The 23,825-nt window shown below is 46.9% G+C and overlaps 1 protein-coding gene across 4 annotated transcripts in view; it reads left to right on the forward strand.

The window, feature by feature from the left end:
* The window catches only part of DISC1 (DISC1 scaffold protein), a 425,923-nt gene that overhangs the window by 300,240 nt on the left and 101,858 nt on the right, over positions 1–23,825 (forward strand). Inside the window, exon 10 of one of the 4 annotated variants that reach the window (XR_009734185.1) lies at positions 22,279–22,706. The exons of the other annotated variants lie outside the window; for them this stretch is intronic. The gene's annotated coding sequence lies outside the window, so the exon portion shown is untranslated. The remainder of the gene's footprint in view (positions 1–22,278; positions 22,707–23,825) is intronic. 4 annotated transcript variants of the gene reach the window in all.

The following is a 23,825-nucleotide window of genomic DNA, read 5'->3' on the forward strand; positions in this document are numbered from 1 at the left end:
GTCAGCCTGAAGGGGAGTTGGGGATGTAATAACACTTTTACAAATAGTGGGAGGAAAGCCAAAGGGACAAAGAAAAAGGCCACTCCTTAGATTGAAAGTCAGAGGCAGGGATTTATCTTCCACCAAATCTAAGGACCGAGAGTGGAGTGGAGAGAGGGCTCAAATGCGAATTCAGTTCTCATGCTCCCTTCCTGACCTCCTTGAAGAAAGGCCAGCTTTGAAAAACGAGTCTTTCCCAAGGGGTATGATGCATTGTCTTCATCACTTCATGTGCTTTGCTCAAAAGTCCATTGGTTTCCTGGAATTTTTGCTTAGAATTCCACTTAGCCCAACAATGGTGTTTTCACTCACACTGTAGATGGCACACGTGTTCACTGCAGTGTGCTTATACCCTAATCACGGAGCCTTGCGGACCACTGAGAGCACCCAGGATGGTCCTTCTGTCCCCCCACTGGAAGGAGAATCCCCCTTTCTCTGAGACAAAAGATGGGAAGGTTTAGCATCCTCATTCTCTGTCTAGACTCCACCCTCCTGCATCTGGGTCGTGGGATCTGTCTGAGTCCAAGACCAACCCTGCTCCCAAGCGTGAGGCATACGTGCACACTTCAAGATTAGGAGCACTAAGACACGATCATCAGGTTTCTTATTTATTTTTATTGGAGTGAGGTTGATTTACCATGTTGCCTTAGTTTTAGGTGTACAACACAGTGATTCCATCTTTTCATCGATTCTGCTGCATTTAAAGTTGATACATGATGATGGCTGTATTTTTCTGTGCCGAATCTTGTTGGTCATCTGTTTTACACACACTGTTTGTATCTCTTCATCACCTTCCCCATCTTGTCCCTCCCTGCTTTCCTCTCCTCACTGGTAACCACAGTTTGTTCTCTGTATCTGTAAGTCTGTTTTGTTATATCCCTTTGCTTTGTTTTTTACATTTCACATATAAGTGATATTGTACAGTATTTGTCTTCCTCTGTCTTGACATTTCACTCAGCATAGAACTCTCTCGGTCCATCCATGTTGATACCTCTTTGTTATGGCTGAGCAGTATTCTATATGTATATATGCGTAGCTCATCTTCTTTAGGGATTCCCAGGTGGTGCCAGTGGTAAAGAATACCCAATGGAGTATCACTCAGCTATTAAAAAGAATTCATTTGAATCAGTTCTAATGAGGTGGATGAAACTGGAGCCTATTATACAAAGTGATGTAAGTCAGAAAGAAAAACACCAATACAGTATATTAACGCATATATATTGGAATTTAGAAAGATGGTAACGATGACCCTATATGTGAGCAGCAAGTGTAAAGAGCAGACTTTTGGACTCTGTGGGACAAGGCGAGGGTGGGGTGATTTGAGAGAATAGCATTGAAACATGTATATTATCATATATGAAACGGATCGCCAGTCCAGGTTCAATGCATGAGACAGGGTGCTCAGGGCTGGTGCACTGGGATGACCTAGAGGGATGGGATGGTAACACATGTACATTCATAGCTAATTAATGTCAATGTATGGCAAAAACCACTACAATATTGTAAAGTAATTAGCCTCCAATTAAATTTTTAAAAAAAGAATCTGCCTGCTAATGCAAGAGACACAAGAGACATGGGTTTGATCCCCGGGTCGGGAAGATCCCCTGGAGTAGGAAATAGTACCCCACTCTAGTATTCTGTTTGGAAAATTCCATGGGCGGAGGAGGCTGGTGGCCACAGAGAGTCAGAAGCAACTAAACACACACACATCTTCTTTAATGTTTATCTGTGGATGGACACTTAGGTTGCTTCCACATCCTGGCTACTGTGGATGGTGTTGCTGTGAGCATTGAGGTGGCCTGTGGAGATGGCCTCTGCTTGCCTGCCAGCAGGGTGTACTCAGGGTGAAGGCCATGCCCTTCTGGGCTTGCACTGGGCAAGCCGTCCACGGGGCCATGCTATTGTTCTCGCCATCCTTCCTCCCCTGCTCGCCTCCCCCACTCCTGACAAAATATGGAAATCCTGTCCCCAAGTAGTTGTGATCACAATGCACCATCTCACAGCCAAAAGCATGTATTTTTAACCCCAAGACTTCGAAAATGGCTTAAATCATTCCTGCTGTCGTCTGTTAGTCTGCTGCTGGGTGGTTATGTTTCCCAGCCGTAATGAGCCTCCTAGCCCCGCCTCCCAGAGCAGACGGCCAGCTCCGGGCCCAGACGGACTGACTTGTCCCAGTGCTGGCGTCAGCCTACCTGGAACAGCCGGGGGTGGTGGGTGCTCAGGACCTGCGAGCAGGTGCTTCATGCTGTGCAGCAGGTCTGGGTTGGGAAGCCCAGGGTGGCTCAGGCTTCAGTGGGCAGAAGAGAGCTTTTGGTGGCTTAAAACCAGATGGCAGAAAGAAATAAATGCCGGGGAATCCTGACTTTCTTTGGAGACTGTGAGAGAAAGGCACTTTATAAGAAGGCATCTCCTCTTTTTGCTTCCTTGAGGGACAACCACTCTTGACTTTCCCCGGGTCTTGTATTTAAGGGCATTTGCTGAGGGCATGCTCAGGGCAGTGGCTGCCTGAGCCTGACTGATGTGTGGGGCCAGGTGTCCGGGTGCCAAAGGGGCCTGTGGAGCCAGCCCGAGGCTGAGGACCTCCAGCTTGGAGTGAGAGGTCACCCAAAGCCTCTGGGACCCAGGACAAGACAGGGAACCTGACCTTCACTATCAAGCAGGCCCTCACTATGAATATCACTGGAAAAGAAAAGGAAAATTTAAACAAAGCATTTCAGAAAACAAATTGACAAAACGTTCCCATTAGCATTTTCCTTTGGGGTTTGAATCAGAAAGACTGCAGAGATCGGGTGTTTTATCTCCTGCAACTTACAGATCAGGCACGTGAGGTCAGACAAGTTTCAGTGGAAGCTTCGAGTCTCAAGTTTACAGGGAGCCCAGAGCCACGTGCGGGTCTTTGGGCTGCCAGGCCAGTATTCTCTCACTCAAACACTTTGAGTGTTTCTTTCCCAGCATCCTGCTAAGTGACTCAAATGCAAACACATTGAATCCTCACCATAACAATGTGAGGTGGCTGCAGTACTTTTGATCCACGTTTAGACAATGAGCCAAGACATACATAGCAGGGTTCAATCTGTAGGCCAGCGTCCTGTGGCCAGTGACAGTGGGATTCCCGCTGGGTGGTGGGCCTTGGGAGCTATGCCCTGGTCACTACCCTGCATGGCCCACTTCGCCTTTTGGTAGGCAATCTGAGATCCTGACCACCATTTATAACATCCCATCCCTAGGGATGGGTCCTGACAGAGAAGATGCCCATCAGCACAGACAAGTACCAGGGGGCCTGGGGACTCGGGGCTATTGCTGGCTGCAGCTGTTTGGCAGAAAGAATGGTGCCATATTAGGTGTTGATGTCTTGGGTACTGAGCAGGGGAGATTGCCAGCCTGATGCAAGTCTAGCTTCAGGGGCCCACGGCTGAGCAGAGGGCGGGATGGAGACCTGGAAGCCATTGATTTAATTCTCACTTCCCCACGTGCTGCTTCAGTAGCCAGTGTCACACTTCCTGTGTCTCACCTGCCAGACTCAAGGCTGGGCAAGTTGCTTCCTTTTTGGTTATTCTGCTTTTGGTCCACTTGTGAATATTGTTTCCCAAACTAGACTGTGCTTTAGAGACCTGCCTTGGCTAGTCTTCCTCTTGGTTGCCCAGAATGGACCTGGACCACCCCTGCCTACTTTAATGTAGTCCTGATTTCCTCGTGGTCCCTCACCTGAAAGAAGCCAGAACCAGCCTGGACACAAGATGTTCAGAGCCCTTAACAGAAGTCATGCTAATTGCAGATGGAGGAGTGGGTGAATCTGTACAGCTCCTCCCTGTTATGATGCATTTGTGGGCATGTGGATCTACAGAAGATGCCCTAAGGACTTGCTTATAATGTAGTAACCAGGAGTGGGTTCACTTACAAACCTTTGACTTGACTCAGCAGTTCCTAGCAGGGTTCATAAGTAATTGTTGAGTCAGTAAGTGAATGAACCAAATTAGGCTAATAAGTGTTTCTAGAGCAATAGGAAGTCTGCACTGTTCTGACACACAATTAATTGTGGTACCTGCTGTGTACCTCAGCACTGATTTGTGTACTGCTCCTGGCTTTGGGGAGCCAGACTCTTTGTACCACGTGGTTGTTTCTCCATATTGACACCTCGTGGCAGTGTCCTTAATTGCAGACACAGTACCTATTAAATCAATGGCAGTGTGGTGCTAGAGAAGACTCTTGAGAGTCCCTTGGACAGCACGGAGATCAAACCAGTCAATCCTAAAGGAAATCAACCCTGAATATTCATTGGAAGGACTGATGCTGAAGCTGAAGCTCCAGTATTTTGGCCATCAGATGTGAAGAGCCAACTCATTGGGGAAGAATGATGCTGGTAAAGATTGAAGACAGGAGGAGAAAGGGATGACAGAGGGTGAGATGGTTGGATAGCGTCACTGACTCGATGGACATGAGTTTGAGCAAACTCTGGGAGATAGTGAAGGACAGGAAAGCCTGGTGTGCTGCAGTCCATGGGATTGCAAAGTGTTGGACATGACTGAGCAACTGAACAACAACAAAAGTGTTAAGTCATGGTATTCCATGAGATTATCCCCTTGGAGTTATGTGGTAGCACTACCTGGGGAGATGTAACCTTGCAAAATAATCTACCAAAATGACAATGAGCCTCTTGTCTTCTCCTGCTTGTGTGCATGCTAAGTTGCTTCAGTCATGCCTGACTCTGTGACCTTATGTAGCCTGCCAGGCTCCTCTGTCCATGGCATTCCCCAGCTGGAGTGGGTTGCCATGCCCTCCTCCAGAGGATCTTCCTGATCCAGGGATTGAACTCACATCTCCTGCATTGCAGGCAGTTTCTTTACCCCTGAGCCACCGGGAAGCCCTGTCTTCTCTTAGGGCTGGGTATTTAGGACTGTCTGACTAAATGGTCTGAATTAAATTTCTAATTCTGAGAGTAACCTAACACATAGGAATAATTTTTCTCATTTTACGTATTAGGAAGTATATCTAAAGTTCAGTAACATGCCTGATTCATGTCAGGGGCTGCGTTTGAATCCTGCTTTGTCTGACCTCAAAGTCTGGTCTTCCTCTGACCTTCAGTGGTGCCACCTAACTCCAGGTTCATCATCTGCATGAGAGGCCCTGTGCATAGTGCCACATGCAGCCGTCCTTTCCGACCTCACCCCGACCCCTCAGGAGCTGGTTTCTTATTCGGTTCAGTATTCTAAGTTCAGTGAGTGAGTGAAGCTATGCAATAATCCTAAAATGCATAATAGTGTATCCTCTACTAGATACATTTAATATTTATCTAGTATTAACATACTAGAATTAAAAGCTTGTATTCTTCTTGCAACCTGTGAAAAATCATATCATGCCTCTGGCTCTCAGCCTCTCATTGGAGCCCTGGAGAGCTCCAGTCAAGTTGTAGATTTCCTTTATAAATTAGATCCACTTTGAACTCATGTTAGAAAAACCCAGCATAGAGATATATGAAATGGAGGCTATCTACTGTCCCTCTGCCACCACAACATCATTGTGATGACAACAGTGAAATTGACGATCATGACAGTAGAAGAACTGATCAAAGTTAACAGTTACTGAGCATTTTTTCCTTGACGCCTTACAGCCATCTTATGAGGGAAGTACAAGTTTGTCCTGATTTTTAGATGAATAAATGATGCACTTGCCCAAGTTGACTGAACTGATAACTCACAAAGCTAACCCAGGTTAGCATGAGTGCAAAGTCTTACTTTTAACCACTTATACTGTCTCTCAATTATAAGAGCTTCAGACTCTTTGAAAGCAAACACAAGTTAGTACTATAATAATAAACCCCCAATTGTGCACAAAATAAATCATCCAGCCACCTATTGCCACCTCTAAAGCAATTATGGCTAAAACACATGTCCTTTTGATTAAGACACACCAGTTGCATCTTCTTCAAACATTTGTACTTATCCCTAGTTTTGTGACATTTCATGATACCTGATTTTTGTAGGGTAAAATGTGAATTTCCAAAAAAAAAATTCAAAAGCTCATTTTAACTTGACTTCTTTCAAAATTAAATATTTCATCAAGCATATTGATGAATGTTATAGACTGAATATTTGTTCCCCCCAAATACATATATTAAATCTTAATGTCCAATATAATGGTATTTGGAGGTGGCACCTTTGGGAGGTGAGGACACAGTGAAATGACCAGAAAAATATCTCTAATCAGACACCAAGGGCTTCCTTGGTGGCTCAGATGGTAAAGAATCTGCCTGCAATACAGGAGACCCAGGTTCAAACCCTGGGTCAGGAAGATCCCCTGGAGAAGGGAATGGCTATGCACTCCAGTATTCTCGCCTGAAGAATCCCAGGGACAGAGGAGCCTGGTGGGCTGTAATCCATGGGGTCATAAAGAGTTGGACACGACTGAGCGACTAGCATTTACTTAATTAGATACCAAACCTTGTAGTACCTTGATCTTGTACTCCCCAATTTCCAGACCATAAGAAATAAATTTTTATTGTTTATAAACTACCCAGTCTATGGGATTTTTGTTATTGCAGCCTGAATGGACTACGACAGTGGGGAAGACTTGGTGTTCTAAATTCAGTAGGGATATACTTACAACCCAAACTTTTGGGACAAAATCAAGCAGTATGTCCCCTGGCCAGAGTCCTCCCCTTGGCTGGGCCTCCCACCTCCCCAAATCTGCATACCTGTGGGTCACCGAGAACCTCCCCTAGGACGCCAAAGAGCCATCCTTCACTCTCTCTGCAGGCTCTGCTATGCAGACCCCAGAAAATTCTAGTGTGAAAATGAGATTGAGGAGGAAGTAGAAAGCAGAAAGCCAATATTAACCTACCTGTTCAGCCTTCAGCCTACCTGAGACTTACCCCATGATGTCTCTGGAAGGAAGGATGGAGGAAAGAGAGAGCAGAGGGAATGGAGAGTGAGGAACCGAGGTGGAGAAGCACGTGTAGCAGTGGCTGGGAGGGCCACAGTCTCAGGTATGCCATTTCCATCCCCTCTCACTTCTTGTCCTTTTGGTTTTGTGGGAGTAGTTTTCAGTTTCAGTGTAGACCCATCACTTACTTCATGGCCATGCTTGGGAAACAGTACCTGTAGTCAAGGATGGGGGTTCTTAGAGTATCTGTTCTGGGCGTGAATGGACATCACATTAGTACAGGTAAATGAAAGAAAAAAGGAATGATCTTTTTTAAGCAATGCAAATCCAGGTAGAAATATTAAACTTAGAAGGTGAAATCTTATATCACCCTCCTTTGAAACTGTAAGATGTATATTTTGTATATTGTCACTTAATTGGACAAAAACAGTTAAATAAATTATTGTTAGGTGTCTTATGTGAATGATTTGTTTGTTGAAGTTATAGAAAATGTGTAGTTCCTTATTTTTTAAATTTCTGAAAATTTTTATTGAAGGATATTTGATTTACAATGTGTAGATTTCTGTTATACAGCAAAGTGAGTCATTTATACATACATATTCTTATTTGTATGGAAAATGGTTAGATTTCATAATCCAAGCTTGAGTTCCATTTCCAAGGAGGTGATTGGAAGGTTCTGGACAGTGAAGGGAGTGTCTACATCTCCCCCACTGGAGGGCAGAGCTGACTCTGGACTGGTGTCTCCCACTGGAGGTGATTTAGAGAGAGGCTTGGTAGATCCAGGAAAGGGTTTATCTCTGAGCCTCTTGCTCTTGTTTGCACAGCCTGCAGGGATTAACTCCTGGTTGGGTCTGAGCCAGAGAGATAAATGACACAGCACTTGTATGCTCACATTCAGAGAGAGCATTTGCCAAAATGGGACAAGGAAGGATTGTGGTAAAGAGAGTGCAGGACATCTGAGTAAAGCAGGATGATCTGCGCTGTGCCCTGGGCTTTATGGAGAGGCTGGAGCTGAGCCTCTGGGCCTGGGGCCCATCCTGAGAATGAGAGTTTAATGTACAAGTGGTGCATGACTGAGGGAGGCCAAGCCACTTGGGAACAATGGTGGGTGGGTCCTTACTTTTTTTTTAAACACAAATTTTTTTTTTTTCCCCCAACCACCTCATGAATACAAGGGAAATAAATCCACAAAAGGGGTGGGGAGAAAGTGCTACATTTTATTAAAATGGTTCTCAAAATTCAGATCCTGGATTTTCCAAAGCAGTAAAGTTTAGATTGAAGGTCGGGTTCCTAAATTGCACACGTTGTCCTTCAGGTACAATCGGAATGGCTCAATGACAGCTGGCTTCACAGAACACATCAGCGTAAAGTCTTTTACGAGGAAAGCCCTGAAAACATCTTTCAAACACTTTGCACCCCTGTCTAATCCAAGTGTTAACTGGTCGGCCTTCAAACTCAGGCCAATTGGTAGAGAGACAGTCACCTTATGCAGGGGTTAGGTTTCTTTTTTGGTGTGCCATGGGGCATGTGGGATCTTAGTTCTCCATCCAGGGATTGAGCCCATGCTCCCGGCAGTGGAAGTGTGGAGTCTTAAGCACTGGGCCACCAGGAAAGTCCACGGGTTGCGTTTTAAACGTGGCACTTAAGGCAATTATTAATTACCTATAGGGACTTCCCTGGTAGTCCAGTAGTTAGGACTCAGTACTTTCAGTGGCCCGAGTTCAATCCTTGGTCAGGGGGCTTAGATCCCACAAGATGCACAAAAACAAAACAAAACAAAAAGCACATTGAAAATTGCCCCTGAAAATCTCTTAAGTTGCCCATGAAGTGAAGTATATATACTTATATATATATGTGTATATGTACTCCCTGATTTGAGTATACATAAATGTACAACACGTAAGCTCCCCTGGAGAAGAAAATGGCCACCCACTCCAGTAGTTCTGCCTGGAGAATCCCATGGACAGAGGAGCCTGGTGGGCTGCAGTCCACAGCATTGTAAAGAGTCAGACATGACTGAAGAGACTTAGCCCAGCACAGCACAAATGCACCGTGCATGATATTTAATGGAAAATTCATGCAAAATAGGACTTTCCAGTATTTTTAGTGCATTACAGAGTTACACAGAACCCACCTAGCTGAATCCTTGGAACTTACCTGCAGCACCTTGAACCAGCCCGGCTGCCCTCTGCTCTGTCTCACACAGACCAGCTGTTTTCCTCCTGCTGTGCTCGCCTAGCATCCAGCACCATCTGGGCCCAATTCTGCAACCCCTCAGAGCAGATCTTTGGGCACTCTTGTCTCTCTAGCCCAGAGGGCACAGAGGTGGGCATGTTACAGAGGACAAAGCAATACACTCTGTCCAGGAGTCAGCCATGTGTTTCTGGGCACCAGGCAGCCACGTGCGATTATGCGGGGTGGTCCTTGTCCCTCTCCGGCCCCTTTGCCCACATCATGGAAAGCAGTGACAACATTGTAGTCTTTGTTTTAAGTGAGTCTCTTAAGGTTTTTATTGGTGGAAGGTAGATAGTAAAAAGAATTACATAATTAAAACAGCATAGGTGTGAAACTGGTGGGGCTCAGTTTATGAAAAGGTGGACAAACCTGTCTCAAAAAATTCAGCTGGCAAAATGGCAGCTGTCATAACAGAGGCCAAGGCCACTTAATGTCTCTGTTCTCAACACCTATAATTAAGAACAAGCCCAACAGGGATGTACATTCAGTATCTTGTAATATGCTATAATGGAAAAGAATGGGGGGATAAAAAAGAAATGTATGTATACACCTGAAAAGTGAAAGTGTTAGTCACTCAATCGTGTCCGACTCTGTGACCCTGTGGACTATAGCCCACCAGGCTCCTCTGTCCATGGCATTCTCCAGGCAAGAATACTGGAGTGGGTTGCCATTCCCATCTCCAGGGGATATTTCCAATCCAGGGATCAAACCCAGATCTCCTGCATTGCAGATGGATTCTTTACCATCTGAGCCACCAGGGAAGCCCCATATATATGTATAACTGAATCACTTTGTCGTACATCTGAAACTAATACAATATTGTAAATCAACTATACTTCAATAAATTTTAAAAAAGAAAATGTCCATAGGAGTTTCATCTACTCTAGTTCCTGACTTTTATTTTTTAATTTAAATTTATTTATTTGTAATTGGAGGATAAGTGCTTTACAATACTGTGTTGGTTTCTGTCATATATCAGCATGAGTTAGCCATAGGTATACATATGTCCCCTCCCTCCTACCTCCCACCCCGTATCTCCTGATTTTTAAACACAATAAATCTATTTTCATGACTTTAAAGCTTACGTCCTGTTTGGACTTCCTTGGTGGCCCAGTGGTTAAGACTTCGCCTTCCACTGCAAAGGGTATGGGTTCGATCCCTGGTCAGGGAGCTAAGATCTCACATGCTTCAGGGCCAAAAAACCAAGACGTAAAACAGAAGCAATATTGTAACAAATTCAATAAAGACTTTAAAAATGGCCCACATTAAAAAAAAAATCTAAAAGAAAAATACCCCCAAATGAAAAACTAATTCCCTGCTAAAAATTTAATGGGATCTTGAGGTGATAACAGGGCCATCTGGTGTTGTCTGTAAAATAAAAAACTCAGCGGTGACTTCCTATTTTTTCTTTTCCATTGTGGTCAAAGGGTCACTATCCAACTCACATATTTATAACATGACCCTGTGATAAGGAGAAACTGCTTGCTTATCTCTGGGTCCGATGATAGAAAGAGTATCAGAAAAAAGACACTGCAATCCCTCAACCACATGGAGACGCGTGAGGAAAATGACACTTTAATCTGTGGTGGAGCAGGTTCTGTCTTCCATTAAACCTGCAGCCCTACTTTATTACAGAGTGGAGCCAGTTACGGATGACTCACTGGGAAAGTGCATTTTATGATCTTGTCAGAAGAAATGGTTTCACTGGGATCATTTTAAGCCAATGATTTTATACCTACCTCCTCCTAAATATCTAGGACATTAACTTATTAACCATTCTAGAGTCAAAGCAAATGCATTTTAAATACCTAAAACAAATACCAGGAAACCATGGGGATTGGAGAATAGATTTTCCGTTGGCATTTAGTGTTTTCCCATACCAAGGGATCAATCTCAGCGGATTTCGTAAGAAAGGGCTCCATCCTCTCCCTGCCCCCTGCACACGGAGCCTTCATTTTGTTCCACAGGAGGGAGAGTGAGCATGTGCGATGGAAGTCAGCCTGATTCTTTCAAAACCAGGCTCATGTCTCTTTGATGAGGTCCTGGTGCCTAGCCTGTGTGAAGCCATGTCCCCTCCGTGCAGCTCTGGGGGCCGATCCTGGGTGGGTTTGGGGGATGTGGCAGCCTAGGGAACAGCAGCCTGGTAGGAAGTGATGTGGAAGAGGGATTTCTGAGTGTGTGAGTGTGTGTGTATGTTTGTGTGTGTGTGTGTGGGGGGGGGAGTTGCAGATCACCTTCTATTGTAAACCCAGGTGATCCTTTCTAGCTTTCTTGTCAGTGTCTAACCCTGCTGACACTTGGAGACGTTTCACCTTTCATTTGCTTTTCTGTAGACCCTGCCCTTCTGGGGATCCTGCTACTTCTCTGATCACTCCATCTCTGTCATCTTTGCCAGCTCCTCCTTCTCTGCTCATCATTTTAAGGTTTTGTTCCTTTGGGGATTCTGTCCCCAGCCACTTTTTCTTGCCATGCTACATGGTTGGCACATTAGGTGAATAATGGCCCCCAAATAGCCATGCCCTGGTCCCCAGAATCTATGACTAGGTGATGTTACAAAGAGCTCTGCACATATAATTGAGTTTGAGGATCTTGAGGCGGGGAGAACGCCCTGGGTTATAAAGAGCACAATCTAATCATAAGAGCTTTTGAGAGCAGAGGACTTTCTAGGCTGGAAGCAGAGAAGAGATGAGGCAGGAGGAGGGTTGGAGAGATCTGAGGTGGGAAATGACATGGGGTTGCTGGCTTTGAAGCTGGAAGGAAGGAGCCCTGGGCCAAGGCATGTGGGCAGCTTCTAGAAGCTGAAACCCTACTCCCGGCTGGGTCCCTATTCTCCACCTTGTGAATTCCTACCCCTCATGACCACCTTTTATGGGTCAACTCCATTTGGATATCTTAAGGTCATGTCCAAGTCTACCTGTTAGAAAGTGAGCTCATATTCTGTCCTCCCAAATCTTTCTTTTCTGGTGATGCCCATTGCCATCAGGCTTGCCTTTTCGTCTCATTTTGCTTCTCATGTAGTCTCACCTCTGCTGAGTGTTTGTTGAATTGTTACCATCTTAAGGTCTCTTCTGACCACCATATTTACAATGGCTGCCCTCAATACACATATGGTCCATTTTCACTCACAGCAGCTGGTATATCATACCTACTTCTTGGCTTCTGTCTCTCCCCACTTGGAATGTAAGCTGCATGTCTATTCTATTTTATTCATCCTATTTAAGCAATAACCCAGTAGTTCCCAAATAGCAAGTACTGCCTTAAACATTTTTATAAATACCCACTGATTTCTCATTCTTCTGTGACGCTTATAGCTTCTCTGATAGTGCCCAGTGCAGAGTGGCTGCTAGGTGTGCAGTAGTTGAGTGAATAAATTCAGCCCAACACAAAATCCTGTCAGTTCTGTTTCCGTACTAGTTCTGATATCAACCTGCCTTTATTCACCCGCAGGCACTTTCTGGTTCCAGGCCTCCCTCATCACAGCAGCAGTGTTCCGCTGATCCGGCTATGTCTCATCTCATCCCCTTACAATCCATTCTGTACGCTGCAGAGAAATTAATGGACTAGGAGACCAGGTCTGTGGTGCTTCCTGGTAGACCTTTGCATGCCCCTTCTTTTTAAAAATTTTTTTTGGCCACACTGTGCAGCATGTGGGATCTTAGTTCCCCGACCAGGGATTTGAACCTACGCCCCCTGCACTGGGAGCTTGGAGTCTTAACCACTGGACCCCCAAGGAAGTCCCTGAATGGCCTTCTTGCCATGCTTTCTCCATCTTTGTTTCTCACCCTCCCCTCCTTCCTTACACTTTAATCATCTGTGGTCTCAGCTTCCGGTTTCCCAAATATGTACTTTCTCTCCTTACTTCCAAGTCTTTGCACATGGCTTCTTGTTCCCTTCCCTCTTGCTACCTGCCTTGCTCCCTGCTCATCCCTCCTGTTTCTCCCTGGCTGTTCCCCTCCCCGTGACGCCTCTGTGGCCTCCATCCATCTCCACCACGGGAAGTGCCTACCTTCTTCTCACCGGCTAGCCCATCCTGGCCTCTGCCAGCATGCTGTAAAAACCCCTTTACATGGGTGATATCCTCATGAGTTCACAAGGTTCTTGAGGCACTGGGCTGGTGAGCGGGGTCTCCTTCAGCACCTCGCACCCCAGCTGGCACCTAGCAGGGACTCAGAAAGTACCCGTGAGCCTGTGACTTGGCTTCTTGGGGCCAGGTGAGCGCAGGCCAGGCGCTCTCGCCAGCCAAAGGGCCACTTGTTCTGCCAGGATTGATTTACAAGCGCAATTATATGTGTAAATGCATTTTCTCTGTTCTGCCTTAGGACCCAATTTTTGAAAATTAGATTTTAAATGTCCCATCCTCCTCACTCGAATTTTCTGCTGCTAGACAGTCAGCGCATAATTTAAAATGAAAGGCGTAGAAAATTGGACTCATTTAGTTTACTCTACTTGAAACCCATGTTAGGCTATTTTTAAATTCTCACGGATCCTGTGCTCATCAGGGTGTGGGAGAGGGAGCAGAGACAGGGCACCGGAAGCTGCTGGAGGTGTTGCTGCACTCTGTTGTAATACCTTCGATTTTCACACTAGCATTACCTTAAATACAATGTCCGGAGTCAAAGCCTGAAAATCAGAGCCAGCCTCAACACGTGCTGTACTTTTGTTCTCCACTGTGACAAGGGGCTGTGGCCAGCTTGCCCTCACTTCTTGGGGAGTGAGTACTGACCTTCTGTCTTCTGCTTACAAGCCCACATGTCCCCGTCTGTCCTGTGCCCCCTGCAGACAGAGGATGGGAGCAGATGAAGATGCGGGTGTTCGCAGGGGCTGCCAGCCACCCACTTTCAAACAATGCTCTCATAGCCGTCTCTGTAAACAGATGGAGGTGGTTCTCCTCACCCACAGTCCTGAGCCCCTGCTCTCGGATTAGGAGTTGGTGCCAAACCTTCTGATTTCACATCAGTTTCTACCTGGAGGTGCTCTGCTCATCTGGGTGTGAGTTTGAGGCTTCTCGCAGGTGGGTGGAGCTGCGTGTTGACACTGAAGTTGACTGTGTAAGGCACCAGTGTCTCCTAAAGCTGGTAACACAACCAGCTTTCCAGGGATGCCGAATGCCCAGTGCCTGTGCTCATGACTAGGCTGTTTTCACCCGTGCTTTATAGAGCAGGAGTGGGGCTCAGCACCGAGCAGGAAAGGACCATGAAATCAGACACACTTTGTAACAGAGCGGCTACACAAGCTAACTAATGGACACGCACTGAGAACCACTATGGGGGCTGGCCTCCTGAAACTTGAATTCTAATGGGAGGAGCAGAGAAGTAAAAGTAGCAAACAACATGCATGCTGAGTCGCCTCAGTTCTGTCTGACTCTTTGTGACCCCATGGACTGTATGTGGCCCACCAGGCTCCTCTGTCCGTGGGATCTTCCAGGCAAGAATACTGCAGTGGGTTGCCATGCTCTCCTCCAGGGGATCTTCCTGACCCAGGGATTGAACCCATGTCTCTTACATCTCCTGCATTGACAGATGAGTCAATCTGGGAAGCCCGTGTAAATGAACCCATAAATAAAATAATTACAGGATGCTCTAAAGACCTGCAGAGTCGACAGTCAGGGATCAGACAGTAAATAGCTGAGTGACAAACAGTCAGTGGCTCCAGGGGAAGTGCCGTCTAAGGAGGTGACATTGAAGCTGAAGCTTAAAGGATAAGAAAACCACCCCTGCAGGGGGTACAGAGAGGAGCCTGCGGGGCACGGATGGGGAAGAACCCGGTGTGTCAGTGAGGCCAGACGTGGGTAGAGGGGAAGGGTGGACGAGATGCGGAAGGGGAGACCTGCAGGCATCATGGAGGGTCTGGGTATTGTTCCAAGGTCAAAGGGAAACCAATGCAGGGTGTTAAGCAGTTTTTTTGTGGGCTCTCTCTCCAATGAGAAGGACCCGTGTGAGGAGGGGGAGTCGGGGCTCAGCAAAATGGCCTGGAGGAAGGAGAACTCGTGGTCTCCATCTGAGCTCTGCACTCAGCCGTCTCCGCCTCTCAGCTCTGCTGCTGGGAGGAAATGGAAAATGCAGTAGCCAGATGTGACAAACCTTGGTTCAGGGTGTCGTGTTGGGGGCCACAGAAGCCCAGCCAGGGTGGGCATTCCCAGCCCCCAGCTCACTACCCCTGTGCTGAGCCCCCAACACTGCCTTCCTGATTCCCGGATGCTGCCTCCAGGAAGGTACCAGCTGGATGTCTCATAACACGTTCTTGCTGGGCTCTGATAGATCAAGGATTATGTTCCCTGTCGGCTGTCTTGATAAGGCTGAAATCTACCTCTTTCACAATGTCGTGTTCCTAGCTGATAAGGCCTGTCTCTTTCTTCCCCCTTGTCCATTATAGAATTAACTGCAAATGTTGGTGAGAGCAGGCTCATCACTAATACACACGGGGCTGGGGGCAGAGATACAGCACGCGGCGTGCAGACTGTAGATCTGGATATTTAAAGTTGTGAATCAGTCTAGTCAGTGGCTAAATACAGCATGTTCTATTGTCTTAAGCTGAGCTTTAAAGTGTAGGTTTTGTTATTACTCACATGTGGTAAGGCCAGTAGCTCAGATCAATGCCATTGAAAAGAGAGTTTGTTACTCACGGCTCCCAAGAAGAGGGACAGTCAAGCTATGCAGAGTCCTAGGAGAAGCACCAGCATGGTCAGGAGGGGGCAGAGAGAGGGGGAACTTGGGCAAGGGGGCTTTACTGAGGTTTGTGGGGGAAGGAACAGGTGAGGCAGGGTCAGTAGAGCAGGACGGGCCAGTCTGAATCAATTCAAGGCTCTGGGGTGTAGGGGCTGTCCCTGGCTGTCTGGTAGCTGGCCCTGGGTGATCAGGGTTAGTACGGGGTGGAGAGAGCCTACAGAGGAGGTGGTTGGGTGCGGGCTGTGAGACGGTTGCTTTGCTGTGAAAGGCTTGCCCTCAGGTGAGGTATTTTCCCTCTCTAGGAACTGGCCAGCCCTGGGAAGGGAAGTTCTTCCAGGATCAAGAAGAACCAGATGTCAAAGCATCGTAAAATAAAGAAAGTAGAAAATGTGATTAATAGCCCTGACAAATATAACTCTTTAATGGCTAGGGGACCAGGTAGGAGAGATGTGGTTTTGATCCCTGGGTTGGAAAGATCCCCTGGAAGAAGGAAATGGCAACCTACTCCAGTATTCTTGCCTGGAAAATTCCATGAACAGAATAGCCTGGAGGGCTGCAGTCCATGGGCTCGCAAAGAGGTGGACATGACTGAAGCACCCACACACATGGACGTGGGAGGGGCAGGCCTTCTAGGATCAGGAAGACCCCAACGGCAAAGCATCCTCAAGTAAAGAAAATAAAAAATATGATGAATGCCCTCGACAAATTTAACTCTTTAACGGGTGGGAGACCGGGATTTAGAATTCTTGGATCCCTTGTATTCTGTGCTGGAAAGTAGAGGGGAGGGAGAGAGTTGCCACAGCCCCTGGCCTCCCCATCCTTGCCCGTCTCTATCATCTGTCACCACAAGCACCTCCCATACGAGTGTTGGACAGCCAGCTTGCATGTCCTAGCTCTGGCCACTCCTCTGTGTGGCCTGAGGCCCCTTTCTGGAAGGAGAGGGGGTTTCCTCTGGACTCTGGGCATACTGTGGGCACAGGGCTTTCTTGTACTCGTCGTAATGCAATCTTGGATTCAAGAACTTTGGAGGATGAGTTGCTTCAGGGCAGAAGCAAGGGATTCCATCCAGGCTGTTTTCCTGTAAGATTTTATATTACAGGAATATAATATATATTATAGTATGAGATTTATTGGTATTATTATTATAATGCTCGGTCCCTCCACACCTGGCTTGCGTTTGTCCTGATGAAGCAGATATGCAAACGTTCATACTTTTCCCCTGTTAATTTTGTAAAACTATTTTATCACCCATGCATCGTCTGAGCGTTGAAGGAAGGGACAGGCATGTTTGTTTGGCGTTCGGCTTCTGACAAGATTTGGTCCATAAGCAAGAAGTGCCCAGCGGGTGTGGACTGGTTGTGGGGCCGCGTGATTTTGACCCACGGACCTGGATGTGGGCACCCTGTGTGTGTTCAGGGTGGAACCTCAGAGCCAACTGAAAACCCACTTCTGTAAAAGGCTTGAGAAAATAAGGCCATGAAAAAACTGTAGTGTTTTTCCAAAGTGATGTATTAATAGAAGATTTACCGGGATAATCATTGCATTCCACCATGACGTACAGTTTCCATCTGGTCTTCTCAGGGGTGTCTTGTTGAGGTGTCTGATCTCATGGGGAGAGGCGGGGTACTGTGAGCTGGGTCCTGGGGCTGAGTTGGCTGTGCTCATGCCTGGGCGGTGAGTGACATGCACGGATTGGACAGGCACGCTCCTCGCCCAGAACCTCGTGTGGAACCAGACTCCAGGTTTCCCACTTGGGGTGTACTGCTGGTCCCTATCTGGCCTTTATTTAGGAAGTAAAAATCCAGTTCACTTGTGGACTTTGTCACAGCCTGTAACAGCTTCCCAGGTGGTGCTAGTGGTAAAGAACCCTCCTGCCAATGCAGGAGACGTAAGAGATGTGGGTTAGATCCCTGGGTGGGGAAGATCCCCTGGAAAAGTGCTTGGCGACCCACTCCAGTATTCTTACCTGGAGAATCCCATGGACAGAGGAGCCTGGTAGGCTACAGTCCATAGGGTTGCAAAGAGTCAGACACGACTGACCTAACACGTGCACACACACACACAGCCTGTAAGAGTTTGGGAACATCTGTGTGGCCCGCACGAAAGGCTGGGTTTGCACTGGCTAGCATCCAGAGCAGAGATGGGTGGGATGCCAATGGTCTGTGATGTGGGTGGCCTTGTGGATGGATTAGTGCCTAAGATCAGATCAGATCAGATCAGTCGCTCAGTCGTGTCCCACTCTTTGAGACCCCATGAATCGCAGCACACCAGGCCTCGCTGTCCATCACCAACTCCCAGAGTTCACTCAGGCTCACGTCCATCGAGTCAGTGATGCCATCCAGCCATCTCATCCTCTGTCGTCCCCATCTCCTCCTGCCCCCAATCCCTCCCAGCATCAGAGTCTCTGCCAATAAGTCAACTCTTCTCATGAGGTGGCCAAAGTACTGGAGTTTCAGCCTCAGCATCATTCCTTCCAAAGAAATCCCAGGGCTGGTCTCCTTCAGAATGGACTCGTTGGATCTCCTTGCAGTCCAAGGGACTCTCAAGAGTCTTCTCCAACACCACAGTTCAAAAGCATCAATTCTTCCACACTCAGCTTTCTTCACAGTCCAACTCTCACATCCATACACGACCAGAGGAAAAACCATAGCCTTAACTAGATGGACCTTTGTTGGCAAAGTAATGTCTCTGCTTTTGAATATGCTATCTAGGTTGGTCATAACTTTCCTTCCAAGGAGTAAACGTCTTTTAGTTTCATGGCTGCAGTCACCATCTGTAGTGATTTTGGAGCCCCCAAAAATAAAGTCTGACACTGTTTCCCCTGTTTCCCCATCTATTTCCCATGAACTGGTGGGACCGGATGCCATGATCTTCGTTTTCTGAATGTTGAGCTTTAAGCCAACTTTTTCACTCTCCACTTTCACTTTCATCAAGAGGCTTTTGAGTTCCTCTTCACTTTCTGCCATGAGGGTGGTGTCATCTGCATATCTGAAGTTATTGATATTTCTCCCGGCAATCTTGAGGGGCTTTGAAATCATCCCTCTTTATTTCATTCCTGTCACAACCCTGTGTCTTCTTCCATATGTTTTGCTTTGATTTAGAGATGGAAGTATGCCCCATGTTCACATCCTTCTCAGCTCCAGGTAGCCTGCATGGCCCCCTCTCTCCTTCTCAGGCTGGGCTGCATTTGTGTGTCCTCCACCCTCCAGTCAGGCTTCCTAGGTGGCAGTGCTAAAGAATCTGCCTGCCAATGCAGGAGACACAGGAGATGCAGATTTGATCCCTGGGTCGGGAAGATCCCCTGGAGGAGGGCATGGCAACTCACTCCAGTATCCTTGCCGGGAGAATCCCATGGACAGAGAAGCTACAGTCCATGGGGTCGCAAAGGGTGGGACACGACTGAGCGACTAACACTTTCATTTCTTTTTTAATCTTCTATTAATACATGCACTTTGGAAAAACTCTAGTGTTTTTTCACTGCCTTATTTTCTCAAGCCTTTTACAGAAGAAGTGTGCCTTCAGCTGGCTCTGAGATTCCACCCCTAACACACACGCTCAGGGTGCACACGCCCAGGTCTGTGTCTCTACCCCACAAACGAGCACGCATGCGTGCACCACGCTCCAGTAATTCACTCTTCGAGGACCTCAGTTGCTCAGCATCCTGAGAATCTGTTCTGACTTCTCTTTTTATCAGGCTGTTGATTCCTTGATATTATTCACGTGTCTTCCTCGTGGTGGCTTCCCCTGCAACCAGCACAGCATTGCCCCCGGGGGGAGAGGCATGAGGTACTAGGCACCTTTTCTGAGCCCAGGACTGTACCGGGCTCTAAGGGTTCAAAGGACGTAGCATCCATGGCTCTAGCAGAGAGCTGGGCATGGCCAAAGTGACCTCAGTGTCTCTAGGATGGTTGTAAAGGACTGCAGGACCCCAGAGAGGAGGAGAGCATGTGGGAAGAGGGGCTGCAAGGCAAGAGAGCAAGGACGCCCTTGGTGGGCAGAGAGCAGAAACATTTGGGGAGGGTATTCCAGGCAAAGGGGACAGCAGGAGAGTCTATACTGGCCCAGATTGGTCCCCTGGAGGCGGCGAGGCAAGGGGTGGGGCCTCGGGAGCTGTGAGGACTCCCTCCCCCCTCTGCTGACCTCTGAGTGTCACTTGCACCCGCCTGCCGTGACTGAAGCCTGGCCGCGGTGGCTGCAGCCCTCATTCTTCAGCGTCAGCCAAGGGGGGCAAGGGCCTCTTCACTTAACACGGTTTGGAAACGCTGGGGTATGAGCCTGATGGCCCCTCAGTAGAGGGCAGACTCTGCTGAGAGAGTGGTGGGGGCTAGGACCTGCTGGCAGGGGCTAGGTTGATGATGAAACTGATGAAGGTATTAGTGATGAAAGCGTTAGTCACTCAGCTGTGTCCGACTCTTTGAGACTCCATGGACTGTAGCCCACCAGGCTCCTCTGTCCATGGCATTCTCCAGGCAAGACTACTGGAGTGTGTTGCCATTTCCTCCTCCTGGGGGGTCTTCCTGACCCAGGGTCTCCTGCATTGCAGGTGGATTCTTTGCCATCTGAGCCACCAGGGAAGCTTGATGATTATTCAAGTTCAAAGAGAAAGGTGTGGTGCAGGGAGACCCTCTCCCCGAGGAGGTGGTCATGGGTGTGATATTCCATGAGGCTGTAAGCACAGGAGTTGATGTTAAAATCTTGCCCTCCCCCTCCCTATCACCACACTGCCAAAATCTGGGTGCAAGTTACTTCCCAAGACGGTGCAGTGGGATACCTCCAACACAGAGACACCGTGTAGCTGGGGATCTTATCAGCTTCACACGGGCCAGTCCTTGCCCTGGAGCATGTTCTGAGTTTTCCAGCCAGAATTCTGGGGTCTCTTTTCCAAGGGCTATAGCTCAGACAGACCCTCAGTCCTAGGATGCTTCTGTGGTCAAATAGAGAGAGTCCAGTTTCAAACTTTTAATAGATATTAAGCCTCAGCTCTAGAGGGAAAAGTAAATACTTTCTGTGAAATACAGAAGTCCTTAAGTGAAGTTCATAAGTTATGTTCCATAATAAATGAGCAGCAGTATTGTGTATTTGAAAAAAACGTAGACTCTGGAATTAAGCCGAATGAATTATTTTTATTTATGTTTAATGTATTTTCTTCAGGCTCAGTCTCCTTACCCTCATAAGGGATTTAGAGAGTTACTGTGAAAATTAAAGGCGGTAATGCACAAAGTGAAGCCCCACACCAGCATCTAGTGTGAGCTCACTCTCCTTAGCTTAAGAAGATCAAGGTAATAGATTGGGAGTCTGGGATTAACATATATACACACTACTATATATAAAATAGATAACCAACAAGGACCTACTGTATAGCACAGGGAACTTGACTCAGTATTCTGTAACCTAAATGGGAAAATAATCTGAGAAAGAATATATATATGTAACTGAATCGGGCTTCCCTGGTGGCTCAGTGGTAAAGAATCCACCTACAATGTGGGAACCACAGGAGACATGGGTTTGATCCCTGGGTCAGGAAGATCCTCTGGAGGAGGGCACGGCATCCCACTCCAGTAGTTCTTGCCTGGAGAATCCCATGGACAGAGGAGCCTAGCGGGCTATAGTTCATAAACTGAAGTGACTTAGTGCGCATAACTGAATCACTTTGCTGCATACCTGAAACGAATGCAATATTGTAAATCAACTATGTTCCAATATAAAATAAAAAAATAAAATCAAGAAGATCAAGTGTGGATTTGGACTTAAAATTTTTTAACACGAATGTTTAAGAATATAGTGTTCCACTTTAAAAACAAAGTCCCCAATTCTATTGCTTGTCTGCCTTTAGAAAAGAATGAAGAGAACTAAATCCTGTGGGCGTCGGTGGGGTGTGTGCCATGTTTGAGGGAAGAAAGGAGAAAGAATCAGACTTGAGGGTATAGTCTCAAGTGGAGAGTCCCAGGCAAAACTAGTAAATAGACTTTTTAAGCAACTTACACAATATTGTCAATGGATGTCCAGACCACAGCTCTTCCAAGGATACGCACTAGGAAGGAAGAAAGCAAACCCAAGCCCTTCTGTCAGCAGGGAGAGCTGGGGAGTCGGTGGGAGGGCTTGATTGTCAGGGGTATGTGAGTGGGGGTGGCTAAAGCGGGCAGAACTGACAGAGTTCGCATTTTTCTCTCTTGCTTTCCATACCGGGAGTGCTTGGTTTTCTTTTTGTCACTGAATAGTGCTGATTTATTAGGCCGTGTGCTTCAAGGGCATGGAGAGATTGCATGTAGGAGCAAGTCTGAACAGGGAAAGTGAGAATTACTGTATCAGATGATACCCAATTAACTGGTGACAAGCCCAGCAGGTGAAATTGGAACCGGGGCTTTATCTGTTATGTAGAGTGAGTGCTTGCTGTATAGTTAACTGTTTTTAAACCTGGGGGAGCTTCCCTACTCATTCTGTCCCCTTTCCTCCTGCCCAGGATCCCTTCCCATCTAAGCAGTCACCGTTTCTACTGACATGAGTATCTGGACTGAGTCCCTGAGATGCGCTCTGGGTTCAAGGGTGACAGGGCTTCTCCTGGGGCATCACACAGCGTGGGACTGTGGAGGCGGAAGCATACACATCAACACAGCTCAGAGGAACTGCTTTTACTTTCTTCACGGACAACTGAATCACATTATGATGCTCCAGTTCTGAAAAGGCTTTCCTACCCTCTGCCTTTGAAGTTACCGTAATAGCTTGACTCATATCACCCAAAGGAGAAAATCTGGATGAAGCAGTTAATCTTTACATTCACTGCTGGGAGTGGCCAAGACAGGTGACGGAGGCTCAGAACCTGTGCTTTCGGACCTTCGGACCTGCCTATCTCCTGTAGCCAGCTCGTGCGCTACACTGAGTGATCTACATGTAAGCTCAGGGAAGAGTGATTCAGAAATTATTGGGAAGATAAAGCAATGTGGCGTTAAATGCCTATATTCTAAAACACAAATCTTATTTTATGTGCACCTGATGCTTTGGATTATGCACGCCTCCTCCGGCTTCAGCCAGTGTGGAAAATCCTTTAAGATCTCTACTCAGTCGGTTCCACCCGAAGTCATGTTTACCCCTTCAGGCTGGGCTGAATCTCCTTCCACGGTGCTCCCAGAGTGACAGATGCTTTACCTTTCCATCATTGGACCGAATTCGTTGCTTTTATTAGCTATCTGTTTGTCTGTCTTTATCTCCAAACCTGGTTTTCTCTGGGCTGAGAGCAGTGCCACATTCAAGTCTGTAGCCGCAGTGGCTAACGCACAACCCAGCATGCAGTGGGCACTTCAGAAATGTTAGATGGGTGTAAGAATGAGAGTCAGACGGAACCCCAAAGAGAGGTCTGCTCTTTGTTAGCATCTGTTAATTTGGTGGGACCCGCATCTGATCACTTTTCTCCTCTCTGGAAATCGTATCAACATCAGAGAAAATTAACAACAGCACACTGAATGATGTCCTGCTGATGAGAAGTGAGTCCATTGCTAAGTTAGTGATGGTGTTTCTTTAGTTCCAATCCTAGAGGATGTTCACATCAACAGAACTCAGAATAACTGCTTTTACTCTTCATGGATGACTGAATCATATTACGATGCTCCGGTTCTGAAAACTGATAGACCAGTCTGAAGTCTAGGAAGGATTATAGCCTATTTAACTTGGGATCTCTCTCTTGAGAGTTCTATGTGAATGACCACCACATACAGTGATGGCAGGAAAATGCAGTAAAAAAAAAATCTATAGAGGCAAATAAAATCTTCTTGTAAAACCGCATGAATATGACATTGTGGGAGGAGTGACTCAACCTGAATATAAGACTTGGAAAATTAAGTAATCATTCATTAATCATTTTCTCATTGCAAACTACTTAGAGGGCTTCCCTTGTGGCTCAGTTGGTAAAGAACCCATCTGCAATGGACATCCAGGTTCAAACCCCGGGTTGGGATGATCCCCTGGAGAAGATCCCCTGGACTACTCACTCCAGTATTCTTGCCTGAGAAATCC

Source organism: Bos javanicus, chromosome 28 (genome assembly GCF_032452875.1).
Source record: "Bos javanicus breed banteng chromosome 28, ARS-OSU_banteng_1.0, whole genome shotgun sequence".
Classification (NCBI taxonomy): Eukaryota; Metazoa; Chordata; class Mammalia; order Artiodactyla; family Bovidae; genus Bos; species Bos javanicus.